The following is a 26,173-nucleotide window of genomic DNA, read 5'->3' on the forward strand; positions in this document are numbered from 1 at the left end:
ATACTTCCTGCTTTCGAAGCTCACGGAAGAATGGTAGTAAATATTTATGGAAATATGTGGAAATGTATTGGTTTCTTGTTGGAAATACAATGTAAAGTAAAAAGTAATAAACAGGAAATGTGAAGTAGTAAAAATATTCACATCTATGTATAAATGTCTAGCCGGAAAGCTTTGTTTACCCCGAAAAAAAGATTTCACTATCACTGGAAAAAGTGCCATCTGATGCAATACAACGCTTTGGATCAGTGTTGGCAAAATCATCAATCAAATAAAAAATTTCCACTCTCATACGCTCTCAATATCACGGGTGATATTGGAATAAAATATCATCCTTTTATTTTGCGAGACAAATCACAACGTGCAAGACTCAAGCTGAGCGCTGACTCGACACAAAAATTATTCCGTTCCACATCGTTTCCTTAGAAAGAGAAAGTATAGTTTGCTATCTTTTTTTACTCTTCACCGATGGCAGACACGAAGGGACTGCTGCCAGCCGCTATGGAAGTTTCGGTTGCATTCGGGTGTAAAGCAAAAAGCATTAAACTCAATCTTACCACAGTTTGGTAAGATTTGCAGTTGGTGAGTTTGGTTAGCTTGATTTTCCGAGCAGCAATATCACAGCTTGCAAAATCAACCGCAGATGTTTGCTTGTTGATTTTTATCTACGAAAATCAAGCGTGATCTTGGGCATTGGTGAGATTTGATTTTTTGATATTTTTCCAACACTGATCATGCCCTATTTACACTACTTTTTCGAACTGTTTTATCATAAAATGTAGTAATTAAGGACTAGATATCTGAATTTTATTCAACTGCTGAAAAGTATTTTAACTTTCCAAGGAACATTGCACCTGGTTTAAAGTTCTCTTATCCAGGCTTGCCCTCAAATGTCCCAGGATTCAACAATTGATGTGAGTAGATTCTTTTGCCCTTGGCAAATATGCCTTTTAACTAACTAAGCGATCGATTCAACGTTGATGGTGAATATGAGAAGGAAAAAAGAGTGTTGTGAGCAGAATTTTTACCGTGAGACATAGAAAATTAACCACTTTTGCACTTTTCTTGATCAATTGATTTATCTAAGATGCTCTAAAACTTTATCCTGTTTCGTTTTTGCAAGGATCATGTTGGTGTTTAGGAATATTGTTGTTGAGAAAAATGGAAAATTAGAATTATGCCTTAGTGGTTATGATCTTCCGGAAGATCAGGGACCATGCATTAACTATGTCACACGAAATTGAGACTAAATTTACCACCCTCCTCCCTATCGTCTTGTTTTTCATATACCTAATGCATTGCTTGTCACATATTCTTGCACTCTCAATCTCCTTTAGAACGAAACGTAATATATGCACCACCCCTTAGCTGAGGTACAAATCAGTTCAGATCTGTGGAAAAGACAATTACCGACCGAAATAGGCTTTTACAATGCACCAGTAATGTAGAGTATGCCTCACGAAACGAAGATTAATTATTTGATTCATGTGTTTCACTTATACATTTTTGCCAAAACATCAACCTTATTTATTCCATCAGATAAACCACGTTGGTCCTATTAGCATTTTTAATAGAAACTAACCGATTGATTCAACTTCTGGTGGTGAATAGGAGAACGTCAAAAAGAGTGTTTTGAGCAAAACTGTTTGCCTTCAGAAGTGCTGTCAAATATTGAATCGGCTTCGTAAAGCTAACGCCATTGAGCCTTCCAAATTAACGAACTAGATCTAGAACAGTTCTGCTTTGGTCACTCATTTAAGCTAACAGTCATCGTCAAGGCAAACCATGTCAATTGGCAGTGACAATGCTGTAAGTGAATGAACTAATTGGATAACAATAATGTGACTCAGAATGCACGAAATTAAAGTTTTTGTTACCAGATGAATCTTTGTCATTGACGACAAAATGAATGAGATTTTTCACGTAGGACTTCGTCTGTGATTTCTATATGGTAGTACACTTTGTGAAAACTGAAAATGGAACATGTAACATAATTATGAAAGACTTTGAATGTTAATAACTCAGCTACCCCTGGGTAATTTCAATAATTTTATCACCAATCGGTCAGAAATATTTTTACGCATCTGTTAAATATAAGACTTGTTAAATATATGCCTACGAAAAGCTATTTCCCTATCACAGATTTCAAAGTTCAATTCCATCCGGTCTCCCCAAACGTTGTTTATTCAATAACCGCGCGGTGAGTGGGGTGTTCTCCAGTACACAACGAAAGGCTCCCCGCAAGCGGCGAGCTGCAGCCCACATGAGCATCCATAGGAGGAAGAAGCCGCACCGCTATTGATCGGAATCAGTAGCTCTTCGTGAGTCGCTGTGGGCCATCTATGTCAAGCGCGTCATACTAAAGAGTATAAACAGAGAGAACCCCGCTCAAATACCTATTCCTGCACAAAATACAAGCTCCTGCTGCAGTTAACAATTAGGATTTATTATATAAGACCATGTAATCGTACGTCATCATGGTGGACAACCCCATAGGGCTTGTATTTTTGAGGATCAAGTCTATCAGTGACCATGTGAATAACAATTTGGTTTGGACTTCCGCGCGAGTCTGTCCATGTCAATGACAAATCTCAGCACTGGCCTTGAGACATAGGAAGCGTTTTCCACCTTTTCACTTTTCCTGATAAATTGATTTAACTGCGATGCTCCGAAACTCAATGTGCAGTTGAAAAATTAAATTTTGTATTGTTTTTGCAAAGATCCTGCTGGTTTCAGGATTTTTTTTTTTTTTTTTTTTTTGACTAAAATGGAAAATTAAGCCTTGGTGCTTATGTGTGTGACCAGTTGAGGTACATATCAGTTCAGATATGTGGGAAATCGTAAAATCCTTATTCTGTTGTAAATAATCGGTTTGGTTGACGCTTCCTCTCATGCCCACCTAGCGCCCTCTACATTGGTGGTACATTGGAATAGCCTATACATATAATAATGCAGAAAAGGTATTTGTGACCATTTATACATTTCATTTGACTCATGATCTTCATTAACTGTTTTGCAAGGCGTATGCTTATTAGTTGACTTCCCTTATAAAATTTGTATGGTTATTTTGCTTAACGACACGTTCAGGGTATCATCCAATCCATTAGTGGAAAGGTTCTATCATTTTGGATTATCGTTCGGGTATGGTATTTGTTTTATTGGGGTTATACATTTTATGAATAATCAGCAATAGAAATTTGCCAAAAGGTATAAGGGGATTTCTATCCCTGCAGGCGAGTTTGAGAGGAAAAGTCAATCAAGATTTTTGTTAACATAGGCGAATCCTCGGGCGAATCCAATTGGCAAATCAAAGTTGGCACTCGTGGAGAATAGAAGAACTATAACAGTGATGATGGTTTCAAAATTTTCCACGGGGAAGTATACGAATGCAATCTTTAAATGCTTTTATTTTGCAAATGGAACATTTTATTTAAATCTGGTTGCTGCTACAGTGGTAGAAAAGCTCAAATCTATGTGTACACCTAAAAATCTGAAAAGAAATTAATTTTTCTGTATTATTTGTCTATTGAGTAGTCCTTAAGTTTTCTACTAACATAGCATCAACCAGATTTAAATAAAATGCTCCATTTTCAAAATAAAAGCATTTTAGGATTGCACTCGTATACTTCCCCGTGGAAAATTTTGAAACCATCATCACTTTCATAGTTCTTCTATTCTCCACGAGTGCCAACTTTGATTTGCCAATAGAAACTAAGCGATTGTTTCAGCCTCTGGCGGTGAATAGGGGAACCCTCAAAACAATGATGAGGGTGGAAATTTTAACCGTGAAGCATAGGAAGAATACTCTCTAGATGCGCATCTCCATAGAATAAACCTCGTGGGCAGCAACATCTGTCGGTGTGGAAACGGTTACGATGACATCGATCACGCAGTTTGGCAATGTACGAATAATGACGCCGCCAGAGAGTGAATTTTGAATACCCTCGAGGCCCAAGGAAGACAACCCTACACACTTATATTTTTTTGCCGAGATTCCAACAGCCGAGCAGTTCTGCAATTTATTTTGCTGAGATTCAGTAAAACAATTGCCAAGACTCAGCTAACAAATAACATTTTGCTGAAATATCAGCTAACAAACAGATATTTTGCAGAGATATCAGCAAAATTAAATGCCGAGGTAATCGACTGTTGGAGATTTTACCGAGCTAAATTAAGTGTGTATATCCCTATCAGAGATGTGTTGGGAACTCGCGATATCTGCATGCAGTCGATTTATGTGTTTCTGCCTATGTTTAGTATAATAATATAATGCTTTGTGTTTTGTCTCTCTTTATTAGTTTTTGTTTGTCTGGTCCTCCCGCCTCGATAAGTCGCATCGTCGCCCACTAGAACCGCACTACCGTTCATATTGGTGACAACCTCACCCCAAGCTCCTTCCATGATCCAATCCTTCGACAATGTACCCCTCTAGCCTCGGGTAAGCCGCGAGTATTCGGCCCAACTCCTACTAGACATAGAATTAAGTGAATTTTGTTACAAACAAAAAACAATGAACTATCGGCTCCGGAAAGCTAACGTGATTGGACCTTCCAAATAAACGAACTAGTTAAAAAAAAGCATAGGAAGAGGAAACTATTTTCACCTTTCCTGATTAATTTATCCACCGCAGGTGCTTGAAATCATCATCCACGTGGAATATTTTGTTTTCTGTATCGGGTTGGCAGTGATCCGGCTGGTGCTTCCATATATTTTTGATGAGAATAATATCAAGATGTCCCAGCGGTTATGATCTTCCGGATTTTTTATGTGTGGTTACTTCAGCTGTAAATCTGTTCAGATCTGTAGATAATTGAAAAATAAGCTAACACCCGATGGAAATTTGCAAGTTGTGCAATAAAATATATATTATTTTGAGTTTTGAAAATCGTCATTATTATGTAAACAAATGGATTGGATGATATTTACTCTCAAAATCGGCTAGCGCACTCTACATTGATAGTACATTGAAAGAGCCTATTAGAATAATGATTCTTCAAAACGCAAATTAAAACAGTTTTTACTGAACACTCACAAAGCACATGATAACTCAGATTTACCTCCGACAAATTCACCCCCTGAAACGGCGCCGGTGGTGTAGTGGTAAGCGTGATTACCTCTCACCCCAGCAGGCCTGGGTTCAATCCCAGTTGGCGCCGCCGGGATGTTCTGAGGCATCCCTAATAAAAATAACCATAAAAGAGAACTTAACGACGTGTTCGGGGTATCATCCAAACCATTTGTGGGATAGTTTACCCATCCGGGATACAGTTCGATTATGGTTATTGTTTATTAGGGATAACATCTCTGATCACGCCTTCCTTCGGATGGGAAGTAAAGCCGTTGGTCCCCGGTTCATGAGTTGATGGGTCGATAGGTAGGGTCCAGGTGTGGGAGCTGCCTTCCTGGCACGTCGGTAGCATTGGTGCTCAGCACGGAAAACAAGATCGACGGAAAAAAACAAACCAAAAAAGGAAAATTCACCCCTGGATTTGTTAGTTTCAATAACCGGCATCCCGTTGATTGATATGCACGCCAACTTTAAAATACCCATTAACGAGTAAAAATGCACCCCACTATATTGGGTAAAAAATTTACCCATTTAATGAGTAACTGTTTCCCATTATTGATATTTAGTGGGAAACAGAAACTCATTATATTGGTGAAAACTTTTCTCTCAAATGGATGAAACTTTACTCATTAATGGAGATCTTCAATTTACCGTGCAGAGGGATCTGCGAGTGAGTGCTTTCGTCCGCTTTTACCACTGTCCTTCCGCCATCAGTGAGTGTGAGAGAATGACCGAGGGAGAAAGATCACTCATCGAACGAACGCCCCCACCAACACCAACGCTCTGCATTGCAGATGTTGGGCCAGTTAATCCTGCCGCGCAAATGTCAGTCTATTTTTACATTGTTTGGCTTGTTTTTCACGGAAATAAGTGTTTGCTGGTGAAATTAATAAAAAAAAGTGCTTGTTTGTAAATGGAAAATACTGCGAAAGTAACGTAAACCTCGCTGCTCGTTTCTCTAATCCACAATAGATCAACCAGAAAGGTATTCAGCGTTTACGTTTAGCTCAATGAAATGAAGCAAATGGCGGGGGTGTTCCGATATCCCTTCATTCGATAACACCGTACTAAATTCCCCATTTTCTTTTTCTCTTACAGGTAAGGACCAAATTCCAAGCATCCCAGTGGACCGTAGGTACCCGTTTTGGACTTGTTATTTCGGCTAGTGGAAAAAAAATGTGTTGAGTTTAGAATTAGGCATCTGATCGGCATCTACAAACTCCACCGCGCACCGGTTTCAACCTGCTGCCAAAACATCAAACACGGAACCCCGCGCGGTGGCTAGATTATGCATGCAAAATTGGACCACCATCACATTTACCGTTCTGATCTACACATGTACGCATTTTCCTATTACTCCTCCTACCCTGTAGTGTGACCTCAATTCCGTTTGTGTGTGGCTAACCCTGCGGAGCCACCGTGACGACGACGTGTCTTTTTTTGGTAAAATAGCTTTTGCATCTCGAATAGTTCAACACGTGTGAGCCCTCCCTCGAAGCACCCTCCGGCGACGTTGTTCAACGTGTGTTTTTATTTAGGTAGTCGAAGGACCAACCGATTCGAGATCAAAACAAAAACGTGTTCATTAATAAATTTGCCGAACATTGCGCCGGGCAGCCTTTTCACTCACTTTGCCACCGTCGGGTGGAGTTAGTTTGGTGAACCAATAAAACCAAATCAAGCTAAAATTTGAAAACGTCAGAAAGTCACATCGGTTGACGGTTTTGACCAAATTGTAGCCTGGCATCCACGACGTCACTGCCACTGCACCGGGTAACAACAGGTGTTTGATTAATCGAACAGATTATTTGTGTTTTGCTCTGCGGCTGCTTTTTGGGGCTGCTGCCGCGCACCATTGGCAAACATTAAGGATCTGGCACGAATTAGGCACTTCAGTCGCGCCGTCGTTGCTGGGTTGTTTAACCAACTGCAAAAGCAAAACAAACTGCTACCCCCTAATCGACAGTCAGTGGATTGCCATTTTTTGCGTTTTAGTTTATTGCTGCACCGCTTTTTCCCAATTCAACTCTGATGCTGTGCGTTTCATCAAACATGATGGATTTTTTTTTGGTTGTTCGTTTTCGTTTATTTTGTAATGTGGGGGGGGGGGAGGGTGCGGCGGTGCAGAAGGCTTCCAGTTGTCAAATTGTGAGTCCGTAGTCGAATCGGCTGTATTATAGACTAGTTGTGTATTTCTCAAGGATTTTCGCCACAGCAGGTTGATTGAGTCGCGTGGCGTAGAGCTTTTGAAATACAGGTATAGGAATGCCGAAACAGGCTCATGTTCAAAAAGTTAATTAATGTGTCACGTTTATTTTTTTGTGGCACGATCGATGTTGCCCTAATGTTTCATGTATGTTTGGTTGCTTTTGGTTTCACGCATTTTTTCTCGATTATCTGGATAATTAACGTATCAATTATAGCCACAAAATTTACTCCCTTGATTTTGACTAAAATTTGATGTAATGTTTCAAGTAACGTATGTTCGATTTCCTTAAGCACTGGCCAGGCTGAGCAGTTCTAACATGAAGAGCTTTGAGTGTGTTGGTTTATTTTCTTTAAATTCCGTTATAATTTCTTATCTTTTGACAGATACGCGTATTTCGTCTAATACTTGCAGACTTCATCAGTGCCAAGTACTCAACACCACTCAATTGAAATTAAATTTAAATTAAATAAACCAACACACTCAAAGCTCTTCATAAAGGGATTCCGTTAAGAGGTTTGACAAATTTTAAAGATTGTGTTATAACATGTTACAAGCCTTATCTTGGTGACATTTTTGCTGTCGATAATTATTATAACATGTGATAAATCTGTAGTCTGAACGTGCTTAATTTCAGCCTAAGTGTATCTAATATTGGGCCCATACATGCATAATTAAATGAGGTAAAATGTCCTATTATGTACCTAGCTAGCAGCCGGCGCTGGTGGTGTAGTGGTAAGCGTGACTGCTTTCTAACACCCCAATGGGTCTGGGTTCAATCCCAGCCGAGGTCGGTGGGATTTTTCTGAGGCATAAAAATCTCTGGTCACGTCTTCCTTTGGAAGGGAAGTAAAGCCGTTGGTCCCGGCCCATGTGTGTTTGAATGGGTGCGATATCCTGCGCAGGTGTGGAAGCTGCCTTCCTGCACATTCGATTGCCGTCAATGGATGGCAATCGATGTCCGTCGGTGATTAGCACTAGATTGCGGAACAGATACCGACGTTGAATTAAGGAAAGAAACCTAGCTAGCTGATTTAGCTATTGACGATAAATTCATAGCCTTTTAATCATTTTTTCAGCAATGATTGTCAATAAGGTTCAAGTTTATCCTTTATTATTACTGATGTAAATCGGAGAAGCTCGGGTCAAAAATTCATTGTTTTTGTTTTGCTATTTGGCCAAGAACTGCATTTATACAAGTTCGAGTCCACCGTTTTCTTTTTAGCGAAAGTCTGGAATTTAGCGGCCACAGCTGCAGATTCTTTGTCAAAAATTGCACGAATCGTTAAGTTGAGTAAGTCCAAAATCTAAAAATATTCAATTTCTTGAAGTTTTGTGTTCCATGTTCAAGTTCAAGATATTAAAAATTTTCAAAGTGCCAGAATTAAGGAAAAAATAAATGATTTATTTCAACTTTGTACTTAATTTTATGAAACATTAGAGATCTTTATTGCAATCCCATTAACATCACAACAATTGTAATAACTTTGGAGAAGTTCTTAGAAATGAAAAAAAGTAAGAGGTTGTATCCAAGATACGACCGTAGATTTGACGTAGGATTACGTGTTCGGTATCAATAGTCGGCGATTGTGTTAGGTTAAACACTTTTCCCATCACGGAAACGCCTCGTTTTCTGATGAAAAAATTACGCATTTTCGTGCATAAAACGTACATAATTTTTGATTTATTCACTAAATAATAAAAAAGGAATAATTGATTGGAGGAATTTCTTGCTAAATTTTTTTAATCGAGAAATATTCGCGGTCAATCATATAAATGCGAGATTTTCTTGCTTTTTGCTAGCGTCTTACCTTAATTCAAAGCGTTTCTGGTTAATTGACAAGGTCATATGGTATTCGGTCATGGCGAGAATTTGTATGTACCACTTCAATACTGGTACGCATTTGTTCAACACGGATGAGGCTGGCGAGCTGTATGTTGTTTGGGACGAGGGTGACGTGCTTGGCATAGATGGCCCTCAGTGGCTCACGACGAGCAACTGAATCCGATCAGCAGCGGTGCGGCTTCTTTTGTGTACTGGAAAACAACGTCAATGTCATGCGCCGAAAGCACGGCTACTGCTACTGCTGGTGACGACCGACCAGACACCACCACACACGGTGATTTAATAAGCACCGTTCAGCGAGACCGGATGGAGTTCGATTTTGAAATCTGTGTTAGGCAAAGTGTTCATTTTAGTAGATTTGTAGAAAAATTTAGAATCGATTGGCTTGTTAAGAATTGAAATCCATCCGCTATTGACAGAGTTCTAAGTGGTCAAAACCTGACCACTTTTCGTAACACGGTCGATTTTGGTTTTTTTGAAATTTCACCCCCAATATGTTGCCGAAAGACGTAATCTTACGTCAAAAATGCTGAGAATTTCTGTGAAGCTCCATAAACAATCTGCGGGAACATAAAGGAAGTTACACGCTGAAAATATGGGGAATTTCTTCTTCTTCTTCTTATTCGCATTTCAAGCTTATTGCTTAGCGCATATTAGCTTATTGCGTGCTCTCAACTTAGTGTTCTAAATGCACTTCCACAGTTATTAATTGAGAGCTTTCGATGCCAATACCAATGCATGAATTTGTATATTATGTGGCAAGCACAATGATACTCTATGCCCAGGGAAGTCGAGAAAATTTCCAACCCGAAAAATTCCCTCGACCGAACCGGGAATCGAACCCGCCGCCTCCGACTTGGTAATACCGTGCCTTTACTGACTAGGCTATGAGTATGGGCAACTTACTGGAAGATTTAAGAACGAACTGAAGCTCTCAAGCGAACTTGAGAATTATAGAAAACTTGAAGGGTATTGTGCAAATTATTAAGAAGTTCTAAGCACCTCAGAAAAGCTAGATCTAGAGATATTTGAAGAATTTCAGATCTTAAGAGCAGTTCCCGCAACTTTAGTCCAGGCTTTTGGATCTATAATCGTAAATTAAGAAATATTTACGATTGTTCCATGAAGGATAAAAAAAAATCGAGAAACCTTAAGATGCTCCGAGAATTTCAGGGAAGTACAGATAGCTTCAGAGAATTTACGAAAACTTCAGAAATATTGCAGGAACTTCACAGAGGTCCAGAGAATTTCAGGGAAATTTAAATGTGTTTACGAGAATTCAATTTATTTCCGTGCCGAATATCTTCAATAGAATTGAGAGCTTAAGGGAAGCTTCGAGAACATCAAGACATATCAGAGAGTCAAAGGGCAGTTCAAATAATTTCAAGGATATTGTAGAAACCTTAAAGAAGTTTCGAAAAACTCAGGGAATTTCCAGAAACTTCAGTAAAGCTCCGAGAGAATTTCTGGAACGTGATAAAAATTTCGTGAGAGTATTTTAAGAGCTTCAAGAACTTCAAAAAAACGCGAAAATTTTGCTAAGTTGATAAGAGAACATCAACGAAGATCCATCAATTAAGCAAGCAGCGATATCTTCAAGAAAATTTAGGATATTTTTAGATAGTTTCATGATATTCAGTGAAGTTCCAAGTACTTCGGGGATGATCAAAAAGCTTCAAAATAATCCAATTAACTTAAAGAAATTTTTTGCGACTTACAACTAGTTCTGTGGAATAATGGGGTATTCCAAGAATTCTATGATTGATCCGAAAACGTCAGAAGCGTTATTATTATTATTATTATTATTTAACTTTATTAGGGAGGCTTTCAGCCTTGGGCTGGTTCGCCTCCAAGAAGCGTTATGAATATATATATATATCAGACAATTTGCCGGATTATTAACCATTTGTCTGTCTCTTGGGGTCAATAGGACCCCAGGAATTTTTTGAAATCTTGATTATTCATCAAACTGCCTCCTACACTGAAACAAAGATAATAGTTAGGAATACTATTTTGCAGAAAACACTTATTTTCAGTATAACTACGCTTAATATCGTTAAATCTACCATGATTTCAGTATAGTTGACTATAAATATAATCAAATTTACTACCATTCTGTCAAAACTACTATGCTGACTCAAACGGTATAGTAGTTTTGATAGAAAAATTAGTCAAATTAAATGAATTTCGTTTCTGCACAAATCTATTGGTGGGAGTATTTAATTTAAACCATAAATATAGTATTTTTGCCAATGGATTTTGTTTCTGTGTAGTTGAGACATGCTTCGAATTTTATTTAAGATCCGATTTGAAGAATTTTCGCAATGAACTTATCTTTATTTAAGAGATGAAAACACATTTAGAGAACATCAGGTAAGCATAGATACATTCAGGAAACATTAGTGAGCGTTTATAGTGGTTATAATACTTAAGGAAAATTGTCGAAACTTCAAGGCAAATTAATTTATTTCAGTAAAGTTGCGGGTTCTTAAAAAATGCTGATAAATTCAGGGCAGTCTAGAGGACTTTAAAGAAATTCAGTAATCGTTTAGGCAGTTTTAATAACACCTGGAAACTCTTGACTATTTAAGAAGCCATAAATTAGTGTCGCTAGTTCAAGAGAAGTTTCATGAACTTCAGAGAAACCTTGAGAACTTCAGTGAAAATCATAGTGCATCACGGAAAAAACGCTGTAGAAAATTACCTAGTAGACTGATCCTTTTCAAACTTTCAGGCTATAAAAATATAACCCATTACACAAGTAACAATGTCGGTTTTATAAGGGTTCTGTAGACCATGATTTAGACTTGTACCATGCTTTAAAACCTCCATAAAACATGCAATGTTACTTGGGTAGTAAGCTTTTGGCATATTTATTTCATTCAACTTACCATAGCCGTACGCTCGCACCTTACGCTTAGCTCCACTCATTAGGTTCTCTACAACATCTGGCTGCAGCTTCTTCTGTACGGAAACCCACTTTTTCTTCATGGCTTCCTCAGATTTGTCCTCCTTGTGATGCTTCCGTAGTGACTGCTTCATAACAGCCCAGTATTTTTCGTAGCGCCTTAGTTCCGGTGCTTTGAGGGGGTTCATGTGCTTGGGTACGAAAATGACCCCGTTGGCTTCGTACCACTCCAGAACAACATTTGAATAGTAGCACGAAGCAAGATCCGGCCAGAAGATCGTAGGGCCGTCGTGTTGCTTCAACAGAGGAAGCAAACGCTTCTGTAAACACTCCTTGAGGTAGATCTCCCCGTTTACAGTCCCGGTAGTCACGAACGACGCAGTCCGTTTGCCACATGAACAGATCGCTTGCCAAATCATGTATTTCTTGGCAAACTTTGAAAGTTACTGCTTCCTTACTTCCTCCGGGACATCAAAGTTGTGCTGGGTGGGGAAGAACAGTAGCCCCGGAAGCTACCGGAAGTCCGCCTTGACGAAAGTATCATCATCCATGATGAGACAATGAGGCTTCGTCAACATCTGGGTGTACAGTTTCCGGGCGCGTGACTTTCCCACCGTATTTTGCCGTTCGTCACGATTTGGAGTCTTCTGCACTTTGTACGTATGCAGTCCATCCCGGTCCTTGGCTCTCTGAACGAAAGACTTGGACAGAATCAATGTTTTGGCCACATCCCTGACCGAAGCATTGGGATTCCGCTTAAACGCTTTCACGGCACGCTTGTGATGCTGATCACTATTAGAAGATCCATTCTGACCGCATTTTTCCTTCCTTTCGATGCTCAGAGTTTCGTAGTAACGTTTAATCACACGACTCACCATTGAGTGCACGATTCCGAGTTGTTTTCCGATGTCCCGATGAGAGAGTTGAGGATTTTCCAGCTGATTGCGCAAAATCAATTCGCCACGTTGCTTTTCGGGTGATGCCATTTTTTACAACTTTCGAAAAACTGACAGCGAGAAATATAATATAAACAATACACTCTAAACTACTTCTACCCAAATTTTCAAGAGAATTTACCCAATGGGTAATTTTCTACAGCGTTTTTTTTATGATACAATTTGCTGTGGGACACCCTTTACATTAATTATTTCGTACAAATTCCATGGCATTTGCGGGAGCACAAAAACTCCAGAAATTTAGAAAAACTTCGAAAACTTCACAGGAGGACAGTGGTCTTTAGAAACATTTCGAGACCTTCATAGAAATCTAATTTTTATGAACATTAGCAAAATGCGGGAGCATTTGAAAGAAGTTTAGTAAGCTCCGAAAATTGGAGGAATTTCAGGGGAAGGTCAGTTCCATTAGTTTCAGAAAATTTGCGGGAAATTCAAAGCTGTTATCAGATTTTCAGATAAATTCAGAGACGTTGAAGCGTTAATTGAGGTCTTCGCATAAGATTCAAAAGTTCACGGAAGCTTAAACATGTTTAGGACAGTTCAATTCAATTCAGTGCAGCACAACAAGATTCATGAGAACTGCAAAAACTTTAGAGAAGTTTGACAATTTCAGAAAAGAAGCAGTTCCGTTTACATTAGAGAAGTCACATAAATTTTAAAGAAGTTTAGAGAACTTCAGCGAATTGTCAAACCTTTAGATGAGTTCCATGATCGTTAGAAAAGTTGAGGAAACTTTAGGAAGTCGTATTAAGTTCAGGGAAGTTTAAAAATTTGATGCGAAGTATTGTGAGCATCAGGCTAGTTTCTAAAACTACAAAAGAACTTCAAGGCAGTTTAATTAACTTCAGGAAAAATTTAGGAACGTTCAAGTAGTTCTGAAGACCTCAGATTAGCCCATTCCATATTAAATGGAGATTTCCATTGAAATGTTGCTAAAAATTCCGTTGAAACTATCCTCCAAATTCAATTTTCTTTTAGTTTTCCTCGTAATTACCTTGAAATTCTCCACAATAAGAAACCCTTTGGAAAGATTCTCCTGATATTCATTGAATTCATTTCAGATTTCCTTTTGGATCTGCTTCCTTCCCTTAGAATTCTACTCACATTGAAAGTCTCCTAAGAATTCATTGGCATTTCTCCTCACAAATTCCTTAGATTGCTTCTTATATTGATTTTAGATCCGAATTCCTTTGAAGATGTCATGGAGTTATTCTCAGATTAAATTGTAATCCTACTTTTATTATTTTCAAAACATGTTCAAGGCCTTATGCTCCGGATTCGTTTTCTCCCACAAACTTTATGAAGTTATCCTCAGAATGCCTTGTAATCTTCCTTTGAAGTTCACACGAGTTGTGTTCCTTAGAAATTCCTAAGAGTTTTTATTAAAATTTACTTTTAATTCAATTCAGAGTTTCTTGAAATTCTACTCTAAACTGCCAGGCTTCACATAAAATCTGGAATTCCTCAGAACTACCTTGAAAGCATATTGCATTTTATGTTTTTCTGAAAGATTTTTTTCTCAGATCTCCCTTGTAATGAAGTCCTTAGAAATTATAATATTCCACGAGGAATTTGACTCCAGATTCTTGAAAATTTCTTGAAGTATTATAGCTTTTAAATCCAGATCTAGCTCAAATTTAAAATTTGTAGGAAAAATGAATGTTCAAAAACCAAAAAAAAAAAACATTTCAAGCCTCTGATTTTTATTAAATTTTTTTTTTTTTTTTTTTTTTTTGTTACTGAAGATCAATACACTGTGGATCTATAAAGTCCAAAATTTGAATCAAAATAACGAGAAAAATTAAAAGTTTGTATTTTAAAATTCATTTTCTTCCTTAAAATATCATTAGTAAGAAAATTATTAAATTCTCTTAGACTTCCAGGTATTTTAAGTAAAAATTAAATTTCTTTAGGATGCCCGGTTTTCCAGGTTTTTGCAGTTAGTAGACATTCTGACTAATACCGTGAATTTGACCATACACTTTCTATTGAATCTTTCGCTTCAAAGATTCATATCGTACTATTTGGTCACCTATTTCTTCAACATGGTCACTAAAATCACTATTTTTGACAACAGTGATTGCTACCAGCCCTGAAGTTGGAATTTACCTTAATTTGTAATTTTGTCACACTTCTATCTTTCTTGAATTGCTGCCAAACTGGTCCATACAAAAACAGGCTTGTTGTTCATTGTCATAGCCGGAGACGATGTTTTATAAGAGACGCCCGATGAGAATTAAAATAAATCTGGTTGCACGGCCAGCTAAGTTATTTTAGCTACAAGGTTTGGATACTCAAAATTTTGTGTTTACTTCGAGTGACTTTTAATTTGAGCGACTGTCGTCTGCTTCAGTTATATTTTTGACCGAATCAGTAGTATCGGTATTCAAACGAAGTATTTGGTATCTGGCGTTGCCAAATGTGTACATATGTGTCTAAATTTACGGGAAACCAATCTTTACTATCAATAGCTGGAAATCGTTATTCCTGTCATGCCTTTTTCGGGAACATTTTCCCTGCACCGAAAAAAAATTAAATTCAACAAATCGCATACAATATTGCACCAGGCAATCAAAATTCACCAGTTGATGTCCATACTGTGAGTCTAAAAATCTGACAAGCTTTCAACTAGATTGATTCTAGCATCGCCGAAAAAAAAACCGTAAACTCCACACTTTCGGCAATAATCCCCGCAGAGCACATCGACACATTGTTGGGTGGTCAATCCAAACCACCCCATCCATTCACCGCTGCTTCCCCAATCCGCCGAGAGAACAAATCACTATAAATAGTGTTAAGCCTCCCATAAATCATAGATTTTTGGCACCATCCAACCCCGACAGTAGTGTGGCAGAGCCCAAATGTGTACGTTTCACACGCAATAAATTCCACTGCCATCGCTGCGACTACTCCTGCTGATGGGTCTACCCCGATAGGCGTTCGACGTGACTCCCCTGTGCAGTATCCCTCCACTAGCCAGATTCTGCAGCGGGGCTTCCACTGATGGGTCATTGTGGTCTGCTATCTCTGCTGCCGCTGCTGCTGCTGCAATGTAGCGCTCCGGTGATGTATTGGCTCTATATGGAATTAAACATGTCAGAGAATAGGGGTGGCGAACGGAGGGAAAATCAATCCACTTGGCTCTCGCTCTCTAGGCCACTGCTGTACGCACGCAGCATCATCAAAAAGTTCATCAACGATGGCAAATGGGCCTCATCGTCGTCGTCCGTCGTTAACGTGGTCGTCATAGGCTCTAGGCTCTGACACGGACGGGATGACGAATGAGCCCCTGCATAGATGGCGGACTCCCCGATGGCAGCGAAATTGCGTCGATCGTAACGCAGTTCGGGCTTTCGGGGTGCGAAGCACTACCTATAGGCCTTTTTCAATAGCTACTTCTAGTACTCTGCGAGTTTGGCGGCGAAAAGGATCCCCTCCTCTTATGGTAATGATCGACCTCAAATGAAGTATGCCCCCAGGGATGCACTGCACAGCTCCGCAAAACACCTGTCTTCTGGGAGTAAGCTCATGCGAAAGACAACCCTGCCCGGGCGTCCATGGATCGCACCGAAAATCTGACAAAAAGAGTGGCACTTCCTCTTGCCGTCGATGCTCTCTTCTTGGAAGCGACAATAATGCACGGTGAATGGGAGTACTCTGCTGGTCAGCAGCATCCCAGTTCTGTCACTGGATACGGCAGCAGCAGCTGATGGCGACGATGATGACGACTATTGACTGGATAATAAATTCAAATTAAGCATCACAAAAGGCGATCCACCAGCTATAACACAATGACACCCGGCCCGGTCCTCACAAATGGATGGATTGTGTGATGTGCGTGATTTTTTCCTCTCCAGAGTGCTCGCACTACCGACCGTCATCATTCAGCAGCGGGTTCTACGGCGAGAGACGGCGACGAAAGGGGGACATTCGTGCACACATAAAACTCTGCTAGAAATTATGTCGCCACACACTGTAAACCGCCTCACCGTCCCCCCCCCCCTCAACCCCTCTCGGCCGTTACGTCGGATGCTGCTGAGCTGAGCGTGATGTTTGTCGCATTCGGGGGTGGGTCATTGAAATTTCTGCCGTCGTCGTCGTCGTCGTCGTCGTGGGCCACCAGCGCAGCGAGAGTGTGGGAAAGTTGTGCCTTTTCGGCAGCTAGCTGACGACACCCATCCATGTAGGCGCGCAGATTCCGACCAGAGTGACAAGGAAAAGATTTCGGTATCTAGCTGAGGGAAGCACGTGCTTGGAATCCGTGAGCCGGGTGACCGTTCGTTACGTTGCTACTTCTGTCTTCTCGCAACGGATGATCACAAACTTCTGCAGTAACTGGAAGTAAGATGTGCTGAAATGCTTAATCGATAATCTCGTAAAGTTCGACATGGATTCTACTGCGCCGAGCCTATTGCCAGTTCTTATCGATTAGCCGAATAGTGATTAGCTGGGTGATGCGGAACTGTCAATTTCGTGTAAATTAGACATGATAGTTTAGTTTTCTTTATTATTGAGACTTTAAGCCGTGGGATGGTTTGTCTACTAAAAAAATTACATGATAAATCGGGAAAATTTAAACCAAATAACGTGGAACAAGCTTCTTATAGAGAGCTGTGCATCGTATCATAGGCCGGTGTTGAATCAACTACTTTCAAATTCAAAATTGCATAACATTCTGCAGTCATAGTCGCCTTGGCGTGCAGATTAACGGGGTTCAAATTAAAAAGTGTGGGTTACCGGGGGTCCACGGCATTAAGGCATTTTTAACTTAAGAATGGTAAACTGCGGGTTGTGCTTTTTTTCTTGTAAGTAGAGGCATTTTACAACTGCGTCCATTACTTACAACAAACAATGCGTCCAACAAACAATTTTAGCTGCAGACTAGCTTATACAGGCAAAAATAAGCTGTATAAGCAGATTTTCAGCTGTATAAGCTAATCTGCAGCTAAAATTGTTAGTTGGGTTGTTGTTTGACCCATATTTAATGTGGTGCTAGTCGCATATCTTGCCACATTTAAGGTGTGATAGACATTGGTTGACATAGCATGCAGTCCCACCTAGATTCAACTCGTTTTATAAAGTCTAATACCCAGTTGGGATAGCTTTGCCAAATTTCAAAGGGTTCTAAGAGCCCTTTCCAAATATTGGCATTCTTTGATTGACCAGTGCTCCGCAATTGCAGAGTATATTTTCAGCAGTTTCGTTTTCAAAATGACAAAAACGACAGTCGCTAAACTGATTTTCTTTTGGCTTTTCTGGATGTATCCTTGGCATTCCAATTATATTCTCCATAGACGTTAAGCTTCCATCCTCAGAGCGCACTCAGGGACTCCACAAATTAGTTCCGGACCGATGAAGCTCGATGCAGAAGCTTGTCTGGCGGCGAAACATCCATCGGTGAAATTACCCATTCGGCGATTTTTTTCAGTGGTGAAATGTCCTTCGGTGAAATGACCCGCTCCCGCTGTAAGCATATGAGAGTTCCAAGTTACCGACTAAAATACAGTCAAGTTTTTTTAAATTTCCAATCACCTTTTATCTGCAAAATGATTTGACTTCGATTCAATCGATTCCCCGCAACATCAAAGCGAACCCAAATTTCCTAATCTCAATATGGCACTAATCTCGTACAAAGCTTTCCTCTCTGAAATCTTTCTACCGCCCATTCCCACTAGTCACGGCATTCCTCCCGCACTAATTTGCTTAAGTGCTACAACACCTAACGAGCAGACGAGAGGTCCTAATCCTTCAGCGACGTACCGGCAAGAAGCCCCTCAAAGCTTCTAATCACCAACCAAAAACGCTTGCCTACTGCTGCTGCTGCTGCTCGGTTTCGGCTGCGAGACCCACCGAGAGCCATCGAGCAATCAGCCACAACAACAGCTTGCCACCACCATCACCACCGGCAGCAGCAGCAGCAGCAGCACATGATGTATCCCAAAATAAAATAAAAACCCAACCACCAACGAGCAAACACAACAGATGGTAAATTTATATTCATATACATTTAAAATAAGAGATAAAAAAATTATTTAAACATAAAATTATGGTTTGTGTATGTAATTTCGGGCTCAAAAGCAGCTTTTTCTGCTCGCTCGCTCTCTCACTCCCTTACTTCTTCACTATTCGTATCCAAGTCTCTTAGCTTTTCGGGGCCTTCGCTGTCCTGTCCCGTCTCGCACTGTTCCACCGCACCCCCGGAATGTACTTGAGGGCCTTTCAGCTATTAATCTGTCGCCACCCCCTCTATCTTGATGCCCCCTCGCAGCAGCAGCAGCAGCAGCCGCAGCCAGATCTCAGATGCGAACTAATGCCATATAGAGGCGCACTTGACTCGTCTTATGCTCCAAGCGGGCGAAAAAAAACCCAACATCCATATTTGAGGCTCTAGGCCGGAGCACACCACTGACTGCAGCAGTGACTGGTTTGGCGGGCTTGGCGGGATACGAAAAACTTTTTTTTTCTCTCTACTCCTATTATAAAAATGGAAATAATCGTATGACACAGCGAACGACAGCTTTCTGCGCTTATGCTTCTATCCGTACGGTTCTACTAAAACGACGTATGCTCGCTCGGTAACTGATGGTAAAAGAATTACAAACTATTACGTCTCGCTCCTCTCGATGACGACGACGACGAGCCACCCACTAAAACTGGTTCGAGACGCTGATGCGTGGCTTATGGCAAACGACGACGACGACGACGACGCATTGATATATGGATCGGAGACCGGCTCGAAGCCCAACCAGTAAGTACTTGTTTTGTGGCTTACTATGGAAATGGATATGCCCAGCCGAGCAAAGAAAAAAAAAAGACAAAAGTAGTCACAGGGGCATGGCATTCCTTATTGCCATCCAACTAAGGGGAGGTATGTGTCACTTTTATGCGTGAGAGACGGGGCTGGCATTCGGACGGACGACCTTGTCAAGCATCAACCAACGAACGGAGAACACAAATCATGTGTGAGTTTCGAGATCAAAGTGTAACGAAGGGGGAGGTGGGGTAATTTTTTATACGATCGAATAAAGAAATTGAAACTTTGAGCCACCCTCAAAGCCACTGGGGTACAGTTTCCATTAGAAGTGACACGCGGACCTGTTCGTGCTGCCCATGCAGGTTGAAGTAGATGTACCAAAACGTCGTCAGTTTGGCTACAGCGGGCTAAAAAAAATAGTTGCGAGCGGTGACCAAACTTGGACAGATGTCAGATGTCAGGTGGCACCTTGGGAGGTTCGGGGATTGTTTGTTTTGAGCAGCTCGAATTTCAGCAGGATGCTTAATGGCAATCGTTTGGAACAATCCGATTTCAGAGGTGATTTCTAGTTGGAACATAATGTGCTGCGTTGGATTTGAATTGCCACACGCAAAACAAATGTCTCTTACATTCAATGTAAGGTTGGATTTACTACATCCTCTGCATAAGTTTCATACAACAAATGAATGGCTTTTCTTGTAATGAATTGCAGACACGAATGTTTTTGTTGGCTCTTTCATTGCCTCGTCCTTTACCGTTTGGTACATACGGTCTGGATAGAGCAATGAATTGAATATAGCAGTGCTTTCACACTCAGTCTAAGCAGTCAACAATTTTACGCTCTGCTCACGAATCATGAAATCACTGATTGCGACGCTCTGAATGCGAAATTGACAGGTTGTATGTGAAGAGCTTTGAGTGTGTTGGTTTATTTCCTTTAAATTCCTTTGACAGATACGCGTATTTCGTCTACTACTTTCAGACTTCTTCAATGCCAAGTACACAAACACATACTTTACAAGATTTTCTTGAAACCTACAAATACAACATATCACTATAACATCTAATAATTTCATAATTCCGAAATGCATTTTTTTGTATAGCAAGTGAGTGGAAGCAACCCTGCTCTAGGTCATTTTGAGCAGGATTTCAACGAAAATCTGATAATAATTCTCATGGAATTCTAATGTGATATCCAAGAGATATATTTTGGTATAATACTATTCTGTATTCTAAATGGCGTACCAAAAGATTTCCGAAGAATATGTGTTCTGCAAAAAATTCCCAAACTGTTATGTAGAGAATTTCTTAAGTATACGGAACAGAAATATACGATTACTAAGGTGAATTCTGAATTTAAAAGTAATTCTGAAGACATTTCGGAATGATCCTAAGGAAATCCTTGAGAAATTTGTAATGACATAGTGGCATATAGCGTTGTTATGATATACTTCGTAGATTGGATACTACCCGAGCAAAGTTGGATATCAAAATAATATCAAAATGATATCAAATTATGTTTTTGAAATCATATTGATCACATATTTTGAAATACTATTTTTTTTTTTAATTCTAGTTGAATTCATATTTTGATATTATTTTGATATTTCTAAAAAAAAAATAGTTAAAACAAAATTTGATATTTTATGATAAGAGCATCCACATGTATCACTGAAATCTATTTATTTTTTTCTTAAGAGTCAATCAGCATACTTGCTGTTTTTTTATAAACATCACAAAGACAATTATGATTTTTACAGTTATAGTTTACAACATTTATTGATATTAATCTACATGCGAATTTAATTAACAAATCGGTATAAGATAGAAATCGATAGAACTGATTGAAAATAGGTTTGTTTTTATTTTGAATAAATGAAAACTCATTGATAACATTTTTCGATTTTGAATCTAGATATCAACTAATAGATTTCAAAACATTCAGATTACTAAATTTGATATCATGATATCAAAATAATAACTAATTTAGTTTATTTTTATTTTTTGTTTTCCTTCCATAGTTATAATAACATATTGATTACTTATTTTGTTTATTATTAACGAAATTACTGATATCAAAACGCATTCATAGATTTATTATCAAGAAAACACGATTTGTTATCTTTTTAATATCCTTCATATGCCATTTAGATCTCATTTTTGTTATGATTACTGTTAACTCGACCACACGGTAGGCAAAGTATGTTATCACGAACGCTTATATCAAAATATCAAACTTAGTTTTCATTTTGTTTTCATTCTCTGCTCAGGCACCGACTTAGCGACACCCTCATAAGTGCTACGGAGTTGGAGGGTTGGGTAGGGTATTCGGTTAGGATTCACCTCAATTTAGCGATGCAACCAAAAGTATGTATTGTTTATTTGTTGTTTATTTGATCTCTCGATAGCCGGCTATCGAAAGAACATATTCATTTTGTTTAGTGATTGCTTATTGGATTATGGAAGATAAAGTGTTTATTGTGTTGTACCTTTTAACTATAGTTTTACAATGTTTTGTATAGTTAACATGAATCATCGGCTCTGTAAAGTTAATTCGAATGAGCCTTATCAAATAAATTAACATACACAAAAATTTCAAGGTTTAAAAATCAATAAAAATATTCAAAATGCGAGACACTGACAAAAATTTGGCTCTAAAAGAAATATTCTAGATTCTACTATGAGCAATATTCGAGGTATCAAGAATATTCATTAACAGAAGTATCTAAATATAGCTACAAACAAATAGTAAGGTTCCAATCAAATTCCAGGCTATTTTCCGGATTTTCTCGGTTGTTTTCGATTCCCGGTTCCTCCGGTTTTCCCGGTATAGTGACCATCCTGCTTATGACCCATTCGACCTAAAGACCTCTTTGGCCTAATGACATTCAATCTAATGGCCCTTCGCTACTGGGAATATACCTAAAGTCAGGTGTTGATGGCTACTTCTTATAAGGTTAACAAAATACCGAGGATTATACTATAACACTCGCCTACATTTTCGAAGGGCCGTATATGCTTTTGTATGCGTGGGCGAGCTACCAGCTACGCCAAATCAACGATGAAATGCATTGCTTACAAAAGCAGATACGTCCCATCGAAAAAGTAATCGAGAATAGATCAAATAAACGGTTGCAGTGGTAACGGACCCTACAAAAAAAAATTGCACTTAACCCTATATTTAACATCAGATAAAAAATCCATCGATTTGTGGAAGATCAGCAAGTTCTCTGATTAAAAGTAGCTTCAAAAGACATTTCAGACTAGAGCAGATGTGTAAACGGTAATTGCTTTTTACTAAATACATTCGTGTAGTTGTCGTTGGCTAAGCTAAGAGTTGATCCCCGTTTTTTACCCCAGACTTTTTATAAGCGATTGTTGCGTGTCTTTAGTCTTCACACGGAGCGATTTTATAGCGACACAAAATTGGTTTGAGTCCATGGTAAAGGGGAAACCCTTAGGAGAAACAAATAAAACAGAAACGGAACTAAGTACGATATTTCGAATCACTTTAGGGTTTGGTGAACTTGACAGAAGCTCCATGAACACCTCGGAAGTTCTATGAACTGTTCAGAAGCTCTATGATCATCTCTGAAGTTCCATGAACATCTCAGAAGTTTCATGAGAGTTTTGGAAGTTCTATAAACTCATCGGAAGTTCTATGAACTGCTCGGAAATTCTATGATCATTTCAAAAGTTCCATGAACATCTCAGAAGTTATATGATCACCTCGGAAGTTCAATGATAATCTCTGAAGTTCTATGAACACTTCGGAAGTTTTATGAACAGCTCGGAAGTTCTATGAACAGCTCAAGAGTTTTACAAACATCTCGAACATTCTATGAATTTCTCGGAAGTCCTATGAAATGCACGGAAGTTCTATGAACTAATCGGAAGTTCTAGGGATATTTTAGAAGTTCTGAACATCTCGAAAGCTCTGTTAACTTCTTGGAAATTCTATTTTTTTATATATCTTTATTAAAGAGACTTTCACTCCTGGGCTGGTTCGTCTCCGGTCGGAAGTTCTGTGTTTAATAAAGACAATAATAAAAATACATCTTGGAAGTTACTATCAACATCTCGGAAGTTCCATGAACTACTCGGAAGCTCTATGAACTACTCGAATGTTTTATTATAGATTTTAATTTAACATCTTGGAAGTTATATAGTGATATTTGATTGCTGAGTCTCGGATAATGCTTAGCTGAATTTCATCAAACAAATGAAATGTTTGCTGAGATCTTAGTGAAACTTTTTTTTTGCCGAGATTTGCACAGCCGAGCTCGGTAGAAAAAAATTAAGTGTGTATGAACTACTCGAAAATTTTACGAACATCTCGGAAGTTCTATGAACTGCTCGAAATTTCTATGAATATCTCTGAAGTTCTAAGAACTGCTCGAATATTCTTCAACATTTCGGAAGCTCCATGAACATCTCGGAAGTTCTATGAAATGCTCGGAAATTCAAGAACACCTCGGAAGTTCTACATCTCAAAAATTATACAAACACCTCAAAAGTGAACCAGCGCCGGTGGTGTAGTGGTGGGAATTGTCTGAGGCATAAAAATCTCTGGTCATGTCTTCCTTCGGAAGGGAAGTAAAGCCGTTGGTCCCGGCCCATGTGTATTGTGTTGAATGGATGCAATATCCTACGCATGTATGGAAGCTGCCTCCCTGCACATTGGATTGCCGTCAATGGATGGCAATCGATGCCCGTCGGATTGCGAAACAGAGACCGACGTTAAATAAAAGAAGACCTCAGAAGAGAACTGCTATGAACTGCTCGGAAGTTCTAAGAAATTCTCGGAAGTTCTATGAACTGCTCAGAAGCTCATTGAAATATCTCGGAAGTTCCATGAGAGCTTTGGAAGCCTATGAACATCTCGGAAGTCCTATGAACTATGCTTGGAAGATCTATGAACTGCTCGGAAGTTCTATAAACATCTTGGAAGTTCAGCGAACTATTCGGAACATCTATGAACATTTCTGGAATATCTAGCAAATTCTAAGCACTTCTCTAAAACCCTGTGTAGTTCACATAAAGTCCTATGAACTGTTGAAACGAAACGAATACAACGAAAACGGGAAAGAGAGTTTCTTAATGCTGTTAAAGTTCTGTGAACTTGTCAGAAATTCTATGAATAAGTTGGAAGTTTTGTGAAGCTGTCCAAAATTCTGTAAACTTGTATGTAGTACTGTGAACTTGTTTGAATTTCAGTGAAATTTTAGGAAGATAAGTAAACTTGTTGTAAGTTTTATGAACTTGTGGGAAGATCTATGAACTTGTCGAACATTCTGTGAACTTGCTGGAAGTTCAAAAATGCAAATCACGCCTCTCAGATATGTTTTAGAGATATCCGGTTGACCAGGAATTATACCAAAAACCTTCAGTTGATCAAAGATCTCCAAAAAGTCCTTTAGATATTTTTTCAAGTCTTATGTCAATGGATGGCAATCGATGTCCGTTGGTGATTGCGGAACAGAGACCGATGTTAAATAAAGGAATGAAGACCTCAGAAGTGAACTGCTATGAACTGGTCGGAAGTTCTAAGAATTCTCTGAAGTTCTAAGAAATTCTCAGAAGTTATTATTATTATTTAGCTTTATTTAGGAGGCTTTCAGCCTTAGGCTGGTTCGCCTCCAAATATTCTCAGAAGTTCTATGAACTGCTCGGAAGCTCATTTAAATATCTTGGAAGTTCTAATAACATCTTGGAAGTTCACTGAACTATTCGGAAGACCTATGAACATCTCTGCAATATCTAGAAAAAATTCTAAGCATAAAGTCCTGTGTAGGTAGTTCACAGAACTGCTGAAACGAAATGAATGCAACGAAAACGGAAAAGAGAGTTTCTTAATGCTGTTGAAGTTCTGTGAACTTGTCAGAAATTCTATGAATATGTTGGAAGTTCTGTGAACCTGTCCGAGATTCTGTAAACTTGTAGGAAGTTCTGTGAACTTGTTTGAAGTTCAGTGAAATTTTAGGAAGATGAGTCAACTTGTTGTAAGTTTTATGAACTTGTGGGAAGACCTATGAACATGTCAAACATTCTGTGAACTTTTTTTTTTTTCCTTGATTTGTTTTCCGTCGATCTTGTTTTCCGTGCTGAGCACCAATGCTACCGACGCCAGGGAGGCAGCTCCAACACCTGGACCCTACCTATCGACCCATCAACACATGAACCGGGGACCAACGGCTTTACTTCCCTTCCGAAGGAAGGCGTGATCAGAGATGTTATGCCTCAGAACATCCCGGCGGCGCCGACTTGGATTGAACCCAGGCCTGCTGGGGTGAGAGGTAATCACGCTTACCACTACACCACCGGCGCCGCTATTCTGTGAACTTGCTGGAAGTTCTATATTTTTATTATAAATATTAGCGATCCTGTTGAAAGATCTTGAACAGGTCAAAAATTCAAATCACGCCTCTCAGATATGTT

At 39.2% G+C, this 26,173-nt stretch overlaps 1 protein-coding gene across 2 annotated transcripts in view; it reads left to right on the forward strand.

The window, feature by feature from the left end:
- The window catches only part of LOC135709876 (zinc finger protein 37-like), a 218,554-nt gene that overhangs the window by 84,962 nt on the left and 107,419 nt on the right, over nt 1-26,173 (forward strand). The window contains exon 1 of one of the 2 annotated variants that reach the window (XM_065232315.1): nt 5,848-6,050. The exons of the other annotated variant lie outside the window; for it this stretch is intronic. The gene's annotated coding sequence lies outside the window, so the exon portion shown is untranslated. Of the gene's footprint in view, nt 1-5,847; nt 6,051-26,173 lie in introns of those variants that run through there. 2 annotated transcript variants of the gene reach the window in all.

This window comes from Ochlerotatus camptorhynchus, unplaced genomic scaffold (genome assembly GCF_037179485.1).
Source record: "Ochlerotatus camptorhynchus isolate MF236.1 unplaced genomic scaffold, CSIRO-AGI_Acam_v1.1 ptg000367l, whole genome shotgun sequence".
In the NCBI taxonomy this organism is placed as follows: Eukaryota; Metazoa; Arthropoda; class Insecta; order Diptera; family Culicidae; genus Ochlerotatus; species Ochlerotatus camptorhynchus.